The sequence below is a fragment of the Mauremys mutica genome, chromosome 14, assembly GCF_020497125.1.
Source record: "Mauremys mutica isolate MM-2020 ecotype Southern chromosome 14, ASM2049712v1, whole genome shotgun sequence".
Lineage (NCBI taxonomy): Eukaryota > Metazoa > Chordata > Testudines > Geoemydidae > Mauremys > Mauremys mutica.
The window spans coordinates 11043332-11055542 of NC_059085.1; positions in this window are offsets into that span (position 1 = coordinate 11043332).

Consider the following 12211-nt stretch of genomic DNA (forward strand, 5'->3'; position numbering starts at 1 on the left):
GTGCCAGCAGACAAGGGCAGATGTACAAAATGAATCTCTCCAGTCCTGCTGTTTAGTTTCCCCTACTTGTTAAGAGTTTAATCTGATGTTGTTTCGCTTGGCCCCATATAGAGCTGTATCGTGCATGTCAAGACTTTTCTGCTATGTTTAGTGAGCAGGTAACCCCAGAAGCTTCAGTCTAGACAAATCCCCTCCAGCAATGTGACTTCTTACCTGAACCCTGTGTACGCCTGACACGCCTGCCAAATTCCTCACATTCAAAACCTTCTTGAGACCTATTTCCCTCCACCAGCCCAATGCAGGGCAAGAGAGATGGTGGCCAATTCTCCTTCGTTACAGAAAAATGGGATTCACTGAAGGACGTGGAATGGGCAGTTCTGAGAAGTGATGCACTTCTGCTGGCAATGGCAGGGGAGCGAGGATCGGGTGCAACCGTTGTTCTGGGCAGGGCTGTGCTTACAGCGTAGCGAGAGAGTGTCAGCAAGTCTTTAACACTGGTTTTACTGGTGGAAACTTCAGCAGCTCCAGGGCTAGGGGGCAGCTGAGCAGGGGTTTTGAGGATCTCCATGGCACCCAGATGTTGGATTTAAGGTTCCAAGATCCACAGGATTCAAAAAAGAACCAGATAAGTGCCTGGAGGATGGGTCCATCAATGGCTATTAGCCAGGATGGGCAGGGATGGGGATGCCAGAAGCTGGGAATGAGCGACAGGGGATGGATCACTGGATGATTGCCTGTTCTGTTCATTCCCTCTGGGGCACCTGGCATTGGCCACTGTCAGAAGGCAGGATATTGGGCTAGCTGGACCTTTGGTCTGACCCAGTGTGGCTGTTCTTATGTCCCGCAAGCTCCAGCCCGTGGAGTCGGGAGTTGAGTCTCAGGGCGGATGGGCTCCCCACTCTGTGGCAGAGCCAGGTCTCTAGGGGCTCTTGCTGTCTGCTAGGCTCCCTGTCTGAGCCAGGGCTCCTGGCACTTCCATTGTCCCTGCCATGGAGCTGAAAGCCTAGCACAGTGGGCCTGACATGTTGGTTGAGGTCTCTGAGCACTATTGCAAAGCAAACACTCAATAATAACCTATTACTGAGCAAACAACTTCATCCTGACTCTGCTCAACCCATTGTGGGTTTGGGTTAGTCTCTTTGAGGGCTAAACTAGAGGGATGCCCACGTCTTGTTACTTCTGTGGGTCAAGCACATTGCATGCACCAGGGACTCTTTGCATCCCTCTGTCCCTCACAAGGTCCCTGGGTGCCACGTCCCATCCCCCTCTATTTCAGGGACTTCCTAGCCCCCACTCTCATGCCAGGAGCTCTGTGTGTCCCCCATTTCTTCCCCCCATGCTACAGTCCACCATTCCAGGATCCTCCATTCTCCCTGCATGCTCAGGGCTTTGGCTGTACCCTCATTCCAGCATTGTCCCCAGACCAGGTCCCCCATCCTCCCCATGCCAGGGGCTCTGTGAGCCTTCCCCTCCTCCCTTCCCCACTGTTATTATTTCTCTTCTTTCTGCCCAGGACATAAATCATCCAGAGTGTCAGCATGTTACACTCTACTGGGGGAAGGAGCAGAGATGAGAGAGGAATGTTTTTCCACTGGAAAGTATTAATTGGTGCCATAAACTGGTTCTTTGATTTAGACAGTTACAGAGCTGGCTTTGCTCCGAGCTGTTATTCTGCTAAACAGGGAGCAGGCTCTCCATGTCTCCCCCACTTTCCCCTTTGGGTTTTCTGATTTCTCTAATATCAACAGAGTTCTGCCCAGTGATGCTTCAATACTCCCTGAAATTTTGGAAGTGATGGGCTGTGGTGTTCCAAATTATTGTGTCTCAGGCAAAGAGAAATGCCATCACGTTGAGTGCACTGAATCTGTGTCAGTCCCAGGAGATTAGAGAGACAAGGTGGGTGAGGTAATAGCTATTATTGGACCAACTTCTGTTGGTGAGAAGGATGAGCTTTTGAGCTCCATAGAGCTCTTCCTCAGGTCTGGGAGATGCACTCCCAGTGCCACAGCAAACTGCAATGCTTAAACTCCCGCAGAGATTTTACCACAACTTCAACAACCACCACCCATCCAGCCATCCATTAAACTCTCTGGGGAACACTCCCACACTAGCATCAACTTCCTGGATACCACCATCAGCTTCAACAATGGAACCCCACAGACAACCCTAGACAAGAAACCCACAGATCAACACACCTCCCTTCATAAACCCAGTAACCACCGGCAGTGGCGCGGATTGGCCCACAGACCCAGAGTGGGAGGAACCCCTCATAGAACCCAGGTGAGTGGAGCCATGGAGTGGGCTGTCCAAATACCCTGAGAGAACATGCTTGAATACAGAAATAAAACCTCCTCTGACTGCACATCAATTGCTACCTACCACACTATCCTGGAACCCCTATGGGGTTTCATCAAACAACTATGACCCATACTTGATGGGGACCACATCCTGAAACAAGTCTTACCTGAACCCCCACTTCTGACCTTCAAACAACCCCCCAGCCTCTCCAAGGGCATCATCAGAAGCAAGCTGCCCACAGACCTGGACACACCAACTCAAAGCAGCACCAGACCCTGCCAGAACAACAGTTGCAAAATCTGCAGACACATCTCCACTGCTACAATGATCAACACCCCACACAATACACCTACACAACACTATCACAACCTGTGGGGTACCTCACCCAGCGCACTAAATGCCCCAATAACAACGATGTGGGTGAAACCAGACAATCACTGTGCTCTTGAATGAACTCACACAGGAAAATGATACAAGACAAAACCGCCCTGTCTCCTGTGGGGAACACGTCTCACAGGTCAGGTACAGAGTGGTCCTCATCCTCAAAGGAAGCCTGCACAACGCTTTCAAAAGACGAGCCTGGGAGCTTAAATTCATAACTCTGCTGGACACTAAAAATCATGGACTGAACAGACACTGGATTTATGGCTTATTACAACAATCTGTAACCCCCTAACCCCGTCTTTTTGTCCTATGACTTCAGAAGTGTTAACGGGCCACCCTGCCTTGAATGGTCCCTTGAAATATGTGTTAACTACTTATGCTAAACCAGCCATTCTACCTTGTCTTTACCTGTGACACTCGGAGTAAGGGTACATCGATACTTAAAACACCTCATCAGCCCAGCTGCACCACTGTCTACACAGGGGGTTCAGTCGGTGTAACAAACTACGTCGCTCAGACATGTGGATTCTTCACACCCTTGAGCAATGTAGTTATGGTGACATAGGTCTGTAGTGTAGACCAGATCTAAGTTTCCAAGAGCTGAAGAAGAGCCCTGTGGAAGCTTGAAAGCTTGTCTCTCTCTCTATCACCAGCAGAAGTTGGTCCAATAGAAGATATTCCCTCACCCACCTTGTCTCTCAAGTTGCGTATAAGGCCTCACAGGTTTAGGCAATCAGAAACCTCCCCTCACACCCCATCTCAAAACAATGTTTGAATATCTGGGGCTTGACCCTGCATTCCTTGTGCAGCCAAACCCCCCACAGAAATCAGTGCAATGCAGGATCAGGACCATTGTACGTACCACACAATGTCCCCCAGTTTTGCCCACAGCTCTGCCCTTTACACTTTGTGCTGCTCCACCTCCCCCAGCACCACCTGCCCCAGCTCTCTGGAACCAGGCCAGTGTCCTGAGCTCCCCCGAAGGGTTTTGTAGAACAGAGAAGGAAATGCTGGTATTTACCATCAATGGTCACTTGGGTTCCAGTCCCAGGAGATGTCCCATTTTTGCTCCCAACCCCACATACGTAGGTTCCAGAATCAGTGACGTCGGCTTTCTTCACAGTGAGGGAAAGAGACCTCTTTTCTCTATCTGTTGATAATATGATTCGATCTGTTCCATTGTTCACCTTGGCTGTTACATTGTTTCTGGTTTTATTCCATTCAGCAAACCACTTGAGTGAATTATTGCTTGTGGTGAATGTACACTCGATGGTGAACTCTGACCCTTCCATTGCACAGATAGAGGGGGGTATCTGATTCACCACAATGACAGCAGCAGTATTTTCTGCAGCTCCTGAAACACAAAGTTCAGTGTCACTATTTGAAATTATTGCAACAGGAGGAAGAATTAAATCAAACAAAATTGTTTGCAAATGATCCACTGCAGAATGTTTCCATTTCTCTAAAAGTGCACGAGCAGGAACTCCCTGCTGAAGGTATAACGGTATGAAGTTCAGAGCAGTGAGTGGGGAGGGCTCAGACTGGGCAGTTTGCACAGGCCCTGCTGGCACTGTTAGCCGGCCTGCACCACTGGCTCCAGCCTGCCGTACGGGCTCCAGGGGCCTCTCCCTAAGTGCCAGCCAGAGAGCACTGGGTGGCTCCTAGCGGGCTAGAGAGGAGCCCAGATGCAGGGAATTGGGCCTGCAGGCCCCACGGTGGAGTGTCTGCTCCAGGGAGGCAAATCTCAACAATGAGCCAAACAGAGACTTGGGGGAGAAGGGTTCGAAGAAGAGAGATCGAGATGGGAGAGATGAGACAAAAGGGAGATGATGGAGGGGAGAAGACTGAGGGAAAGAGAGGATGGGAGAGAGAGAAAGTGACTGTGTGCAAAGCAGGGGAGAGGGATAGAAAGATGTAGGGGTCTAAGGAAAGAGGAATTAAAATAGACAAAGAAAAAGGAAATGAGGTGAGGTGAGGAAGACAGTCTGAGATGGAGGGAAAGGACAATTCACGTTATTATTTATTCCCACTGCACCTAGAGTCCTCACCCACCAGTAAAGCCCCACTCTTTCAGGCCCGGTGCATACATACTGTAAGGCCTGGTCTACACTGGGGGGGGAGTCGATCTAAGGTACGCAACTTCAGCTACGTGAATAGCGTAGCTGAAGTCGAAGTAGCTTTGCTCGAATTACTTACCCGTACTCACGGCGCGGGACCGACGTCCGCGGCTCCCCCGTCGACTCTGCTACCGCCACTTGCTCCGGTGGAGTTCCGGAGTCGACGGGAGCGCGTTCGGGGTTCGATATATCGCGTCTAGATGAGACGCGATATATCGAACTCCGAGAAATCGATTGCTACCCGCCGATCTGGCGGGTAGTGAAGACGTACCCTAAGACACCTTCCCTGCCCTGAGGAGCTCACTGTCTAAACACAGAGTGGGAGAAGAAATACACAAAGGGGAGTCGACATAGTCCCTATGCACCAGGGCGCTGCCAGCCTGTTCCTGGTGGGGGGCTACGCTGGACCAGACAGAAAATTGGGGGGCTGTGTCCCCCCCTTGCCACAAGGCCCCACCCCTTTCGATGGCCCTGCCTTCTGGCCAGGTCAGAGGCCAGGAATCAGGCAGTGCAGGGCACTGGCTGTTCGCAGCCAGTAAGAGCTGCCCAGGTGGGGGGGATCTGATTCCAGGGTCAGCAGAGCCCTTGGGGAGCAGTGACTGTGGGGCCGGGGCCCAGGAGCCTGGGCTGGAGCAGGTCAGTCTGGTCTGCTGAGGGGAGCCCTGAACCCTCCACCTGCCCTGGGCAGGGCGCCCTGGTGAGCAAGGACAACCAAAATGGCACTGTTTTTGATCAAATATAAAACAGATTTATTAACTACAGAAAGGTAGATTTTCAGTGATTATAAGTAGCAGGCAGAGATCAAAGTTGGCCCTTGTCTACACTAGCAAGTTTCTGCACATTAAAGCAGCTTTGAGCACTGTAACTCCCAAGGTGCACACACTGCCAAGCCCCTTAGTGCGCAGAAACTGCACAGTTGCAGCGCTGTAAAAATACCACCCCAACGAGAGGCGTAGAGCTTTCTGTGCCGGGGCTACAGCACCGTGGTGCCAGTGTAGACACCCTGGTCAATTACAGCGCTGTGATTGGCCTCCGGGAGGTGTCCCACAATGCCTGTTCTTGCCTCTCTGGTCATCAGTTTGAACTCTACTGCCCTGCCCTCAGGTGACCAACCATCAGCCCCACACTGTAAATTCCTTGGGAATTTTGAAAGTCCCCTTCCTGTTTGCTCGGTGACGCGTGCAGTGGTCTCGGTGCATCTTTCCAGGTGACCATGCCTGTTCCACGCACCAGGCGATCCCCCGCTTGGAGCAATGCTGAGCTGCTGGACCTCATCAGCATTGGGGAGAGGAGGCTGTCCAGTCCCAGCTGTGCTCCAGCCGTAGGAATTATGATACCTGTGGACAGATTTCACGATGCATGACAGAAAGGGGCCATGACTGGGACACACTGCAGTGCAGGGTCAAAGTGAAGGAGCTGCAGAACGCCTACCACAAGCCGCAGGAGGCAAACCGCCGCTCCGGTGCTGCACCCACGAGCTGCCGGCTCTACAAAGAGCTGGACGCGATACTCGGTGGTGACCCCACTTCCACTGCGACAGCCGCTGTGCATACTTTGGTGCTCACATGCCGGTCGAGAGTGAGCTGAGCCAGGAGGAGGAAATCTTGGACGAGGCTGTGGAAGGGGAAGGGACCCAGAGGCAGAGGACGACTTGGAGGTCAGAGATGCACGCAGCCAGGAGCTCCTCTCTACCCCAGAGGAGACTAGCCAGTCACAGCTGTCGGAGCTTGGTGAAGCACAAACAGGAGAGGAGGCCCCTGGTAAGTGGATCTGATTTTGGGAATCACTGGAGCAAGTTGTTGGTGTAAGCAGAGTCAGGATGAGCTCTACCCTGACATCTGGTGGTGAATTATGGGGAGTGTGGAAAGAATCTCAAGGAGTGGCAAAGCATTTCCCACGGCAGCATGGGATGGTTATTTTGACAGCTGGGATCCCCAGTTTCTTTGTTATTGGGGCAGGAAGGAAAAAAGGTGCTGTCACCCTAATTATGTGAATGAGGAACTATGAGACTGCTTTATGACAGAAATAAATTAAATAGTACTTGCTAGACAAGGGACATGGGTTCCAAAACCCAGTAAATTGAGAGAGGTTGGGGATTGGTGTGTGTGTGTACCTGATGGCATGGGCCCCTTTTGAGAGCCTGGAACACCCATTGCACATCCTCCTCTGCCCACTGTTGAAGAGCAGAGCTAATTTTAAATCCTTTAGGAGTCCATCTAGAGGCTGCTGACTTGAATTCATGTTGGGCCAACGGTGCACAAGCACTGGGGCTCCCCTACTACAAGCTGAAATCACTAAAAGAGCTAAGCTTACTGAGCTGAGATCACTGAGTGCTGTGTTAACTAGTGGGGGAGCCTGAAGATCTATTGCTAAGCAGCGAGCAGAGCAGTCTGCAGCATGTTGGAGCAGCCCATGGAACAGTGAGCAGTGTGGAGCGGTTCGCGTGGACGGCTGACGCGGTTCATGGGTCGGCTGGAGGAGCAGCACAGCTGGTGGAGCGGAGCCAGTCATGGTGAAGGCTGCAGCAGAACTCCACGGAGAGGCGGAGCAGTTGGCCCCGGCCCACGTAAGGTGTCCTTTAACACCCTGTGTGTGCCCCCCCCCCATTTCCACCCAGGCTAGGGGGGGTAAAACTCTGCAGATAAACTTTTGAACTCTGGGGTGGCACTGACCAGAGACAGAGACTTTTGGGTTGTTGGACTTTGGGGTGATTGGACTTAAGACTCTAAGGGGGAAAGGACAGTGCCAAATGTACTTGGAGGTGGGTTTTTTGCTTATGGTTTGTGTATAATCCTGTTTGTGGTGTCTCTCCAACGTGATGCCGCATTGTTTCCCTCCTTTATTAAAAGGATTTTGCTACACTCGGACTCTGTGCTTGCGAGTGAGGAAGTATTGCCTCCTAGAGGCGCCCGGGGGGGGGGGTATGTAATTGTCCCTGTGGAAAGTGTGGGGACAGGAATGATTATCGGGCCCCTCCTATAGTGCTGGCTCTCCCCAAGAGCCACGTGCCCAGTGTACAGCAGCGTCCGGGAAGAGAGATTTCCCCTGCCCCTGCAGCTACTCACCATGTTGGGGGTATCGCGTCCAGCTCTTTGTAGAGCCGGCAGCTCGTGGGTGCAGCACCAGAGCAGCAGTTTGCCTCCAGTGTACTTGCCTGGGGTCAGCCAGTTAGTGACAGGTGTGAGTACTGGCTGCGTTTTAAAGCACTGAATCACTGTTGTCTGTGTTGCAAACAATACTGCTTCTGTAAAATGTTGCATTTAAACTTCACAGCGACGACCTTGGGAGCCCAGCCTCCCTCTATGTTATCGGCTGCTGAATGGCCATGCAGAATTCAAAAGCAGCTAAGAAGAACCAAGGAGGACTTTCTGCGTGAGGTTATGATGCACTCCGCCACAGAGAAACAAGAATTGAAGGAGTGGCAGGACAGCAAGAACAGGGACCGAAAGAAGAACACAGCGCACCAGAACGAAGCCAGGGAGCGGCTCTTAAACATTATGGAACACCAAGTGGACATGCTCCAGGTGGTACTAGCACTGCAAACCGGGCAGCTCCATGCCTGCCACACCCTGAAGCCGCTGTCACAAAACACTTTCCCATGCACCCCCAGACACTGCCAACCCACTCTTATCAACCTCCTGGCTCCAGTCTGTACCTGCTGCATTCCATTCCTGCCCTGTCACAGTCCAGCACAGTGGACTCCCACTGCACTCAACACCCGTCCCTCTGACAGGGCAAGCTCATTAATTAGTTTGCGACTCCTACAAATGGTAGTGGATGTGTAACAGCCCTTGTTAACCTGAGCTGAGATTCCCCAAACACTTCACCCAAACCCACACTGTTTTAGATAAAATATAAAATAGATTTATTAACTACAGAAAGACAGATTTTTAAGTGATTATAAGTAGCAAGCACAGAGATCAGAGTAGGTTACATAAAAAATAAAAAAATTAATCTGCAGTCTAAATTCTACAGAATAAGCAAGATTTGAATCAAGCAGTTTCTCACTCTACTAGATGTTACAGGCAGCTCACAGTTCTTAATGCACAGGCTGAATTCCCTTTCAGCCAGGGACCAGTCTCCCCAGTTCAAAGTCTTGGTCTTCCAGATGATCCTCCAGGTGTTGAGATGGGGGAGGAGAGAGGCCCAGGTGTGATGTCATCAACCCTCACTGATACTTTCTCTCCAAGTGCTAGAACGCTGCTTGCTGTGACATGGGGGTTAGGCAGTTCCCATTGCGTATGTGCCTTCCCTGAGGATTCTCTGGGAGGGCCACTGGGTGAGTGGATTCTCCTTAATGGGCCATCAACGCCTCTCTGGCCAGTCTTAATTGCTCCCAACCTCACAACATATTTCAGTAACGTGCACATGGCAAAACTTGATAACTTCAGATGCAATGATAGTGCCTACAATTCATCAGGATATTAATCTTCAACAGATCAAGATTTCTTAAGTCATACTTCACAAGGCATCCGTTGTACAAAACATCGAATCACATCACTGTGGTGAAGATGGGCGTTCCACGGTGCTATTTTGAGGTACAGAGTATCACAATATAACATGGGGGTTCAGCCACATAGGGCACTGTCCTCTATTTGCCTAAGCTGTGCTTCACTGACTACACTGGTATTTATAGCCGCGCTATCTGGGCGTGCAGTGTCCGTCCTCGCCACACTGCAGCAAAGGTAGGTGTGGCCTAAGTGAGAGGAAAAACACCATGCCCAGAAATACCAGATCAGCCATGATGATTGCATCTCCATGCAATGTACAAACCAGCTCTCTCTATAGCTAGAGCATTAATGTTTGCACACACGCTGTTTGAGACAGGACTGCCATGAGCAGAGGGCAGTGGCTTGGCCCATGCCAGGAGTGAGGAATGAAGAGACAGAAGCAAAGAAAGTCAAGGGATGGCCTATTTTTGAGGTTGTGATGATGATGATTTATGCGTCTTCTAGTGGCACCCAGAGGATTAGGGCCACATAGTGCCAGGCCCGGTACAAGCAAATAGAAGAGACGGTGTCTGCCAAATCTAAAATCAATCTGGAAATTTCCCCCCTCAATTTCCTAGGCCTCAATTAGCCCAAATATTTAGGGAAATACAATCAATTGTAAAATGTTAAGCTCTTCAGGGCAGAGTGGGACAGTAGCCGTAGCCGTAAACTAGCACATCCACACAATAAAGACAAGTACCACACTTAGGAAGGAAAAATCAAATGCAGAACTGCAAAATGTGAAAAGGATCTGGGGGTTACAGTGGATCACAAATTAAATATGAGTCAATGATGTGGCACAGTTGCAAAAAAGGCTAATATCAGTCTGGGGTGTCAGACACAGGAGCTAATTGTCCCGTTGTACTCAGCACTGGTCAGGCCCCCGCTGAAGTTCTGTGTTCAGTTCTGGGCAGTGGGCACCACACTTTAGGACGGATGTGGACAAACTGGAGGGAGTCCAGAGGAGAGCAACAAAAATGATAGAAGGTTTAGAAAACCTGACCCCGGAGGAAAGGTGGAAAAAATTGAGTATGTTTAGTCTTGAGAAAAGAAGACTGTTTGCAGGCCCCACCTCAGTCTTCAAATATAAAGAGCTGTTTTTAAAGAGAACTGAGATCAATTGCTCTCCATGGGCACTGCAGGTAGGACAAGACCTAGTGGGCTTAATTCTCAGCAAGGGAGATTTAGGGTAGATATTAGGGAAAACTTTCTAACTATCCGGGTAGTTAAGCTCTGGAACAGGCTTCTAAGGGAGGTTGTGGAATCCCTGTGATGAGGTTTTTAAGAGTAGGTTGGACAAACACTTATCAAGGATGGTCTAGGTTTACTTGGTCCTGACTCAGCGGAGGGAGCTGGACTTGATGAATTCTCAAGGTCCCTTCCAGCCCTATGCTTTTAGGATTCTCTACCAGCACCTTCCAATTCCTCTTCCCCAAGTGCAAGGTCTGTGAGTGGAAGGAGCAATGCAGCCAGGTCAGGCCACCCCAGTTTCCCATCAAGGGGAGTTTTGGAATGGGAGGAAATCTTATGGAATGCAGATTGCATACAAAGACATAAGTTCACAACCCAGATAGTTTCCTTCAGAAAAGGGACGTTCAGACACCACTTGTGCCATGATAAGAGATACTTCACAAGGCAGAAATAATCACATAAGCTAAGCACCGTTTTGCAGTATAAAAATCACTCATTCCATAGTAATTAACCTTTGAATTGCTTAGTGTCTTAAACCAGAACTGTCAGCTAAAAAGACATTATGGGCTCTGCAATTTTCGATGATATTCAGATGTCTTTATAGTATTTATTGTATCAGTTAGATGGTTCCTGCACAACAAAACAATACCAAAAATCCAATTCCCACCTTTCCAGCTGCTTGGATTTACAGAGACACAGTCAGCTTGAAACCTAGTCAATAGACAAGCAAATAAAGTTCAAGTATTTTTAGGCACTACCCATGCATCTGAGTTTCCCCTGCCTGTTTCTGTGGTTATAGTCAAATGAGCTTGTTTTTTCAAAAAAAAAGTCTCTCCTGTTAGGGAGGGAAAGACCCATGGAAATTAGAAGGGTAACTGACTAAAGCCATGATCCTGAATCACGGCCACACAAGCAGACCCTTGATCTGATTGATCTAAATAACTAAGCAAGGGAAACCGTGAAACTGACTGTACGAAAGTTGTTGTTAAATGCATCAAGAAAACCAACTTTCCAAAAAATATACCTATTTATCTCAAATCTCTTTCATTTATGTTGCTGGTACAGACTAAAGTAAGTTCAAAAGTTTTCAAAAAGACGTGTGATTTTTTTCCCCCTTGTTTAAGTTGATGGCCAACTAAATAGGATAGAAAGAAGCTGGGAACGTTTGGGCGGCTCAAGCATCTAATCCTGCACTCTTTGAAATGGCAAAACCAAAAATCCAAAGACAAACCCCCCCAAATCCAAAGACAACCAGGACTCTGTACGTCAGTGGCTCACACCATTCACTCTGCAAGTTCCCATGTGTTTCGGGTCTCACCTGCTTACAGAGATTTTTTACCATGGGAGAAAAGGTTTTGTTGTTGGGTTTCTTTCTTTCTTTCAGAAACTTTTACTTTGCAAGCAATGGAGACTCCTGACTCTGAAACCGCAATGAAAACACGTCCTTCAAAGGGGAAACTCACCCATACGCAGACAAAGGAGGAAGAGCAAAGGCAGAAAGATGTTTGCCAGCTGGAGGCTCATGTTGGCTTGTAGGGTGTAATCCTTCCTTGACACTGACTCTGCAGCAGCCACTGTGCAACAAGGACTTCTATGAGCCACTCCCTGAGTCTGGGGTTTCCTGTCTCTCTCTCTCTACCAGAATATTCACTTCCTGAGCCTGGGATGTCAGCGAATGCGTAAGCGCCCTCTCTCTCCTGCCCTTATTCTTGAGATTGCTCTGTCTCTCTG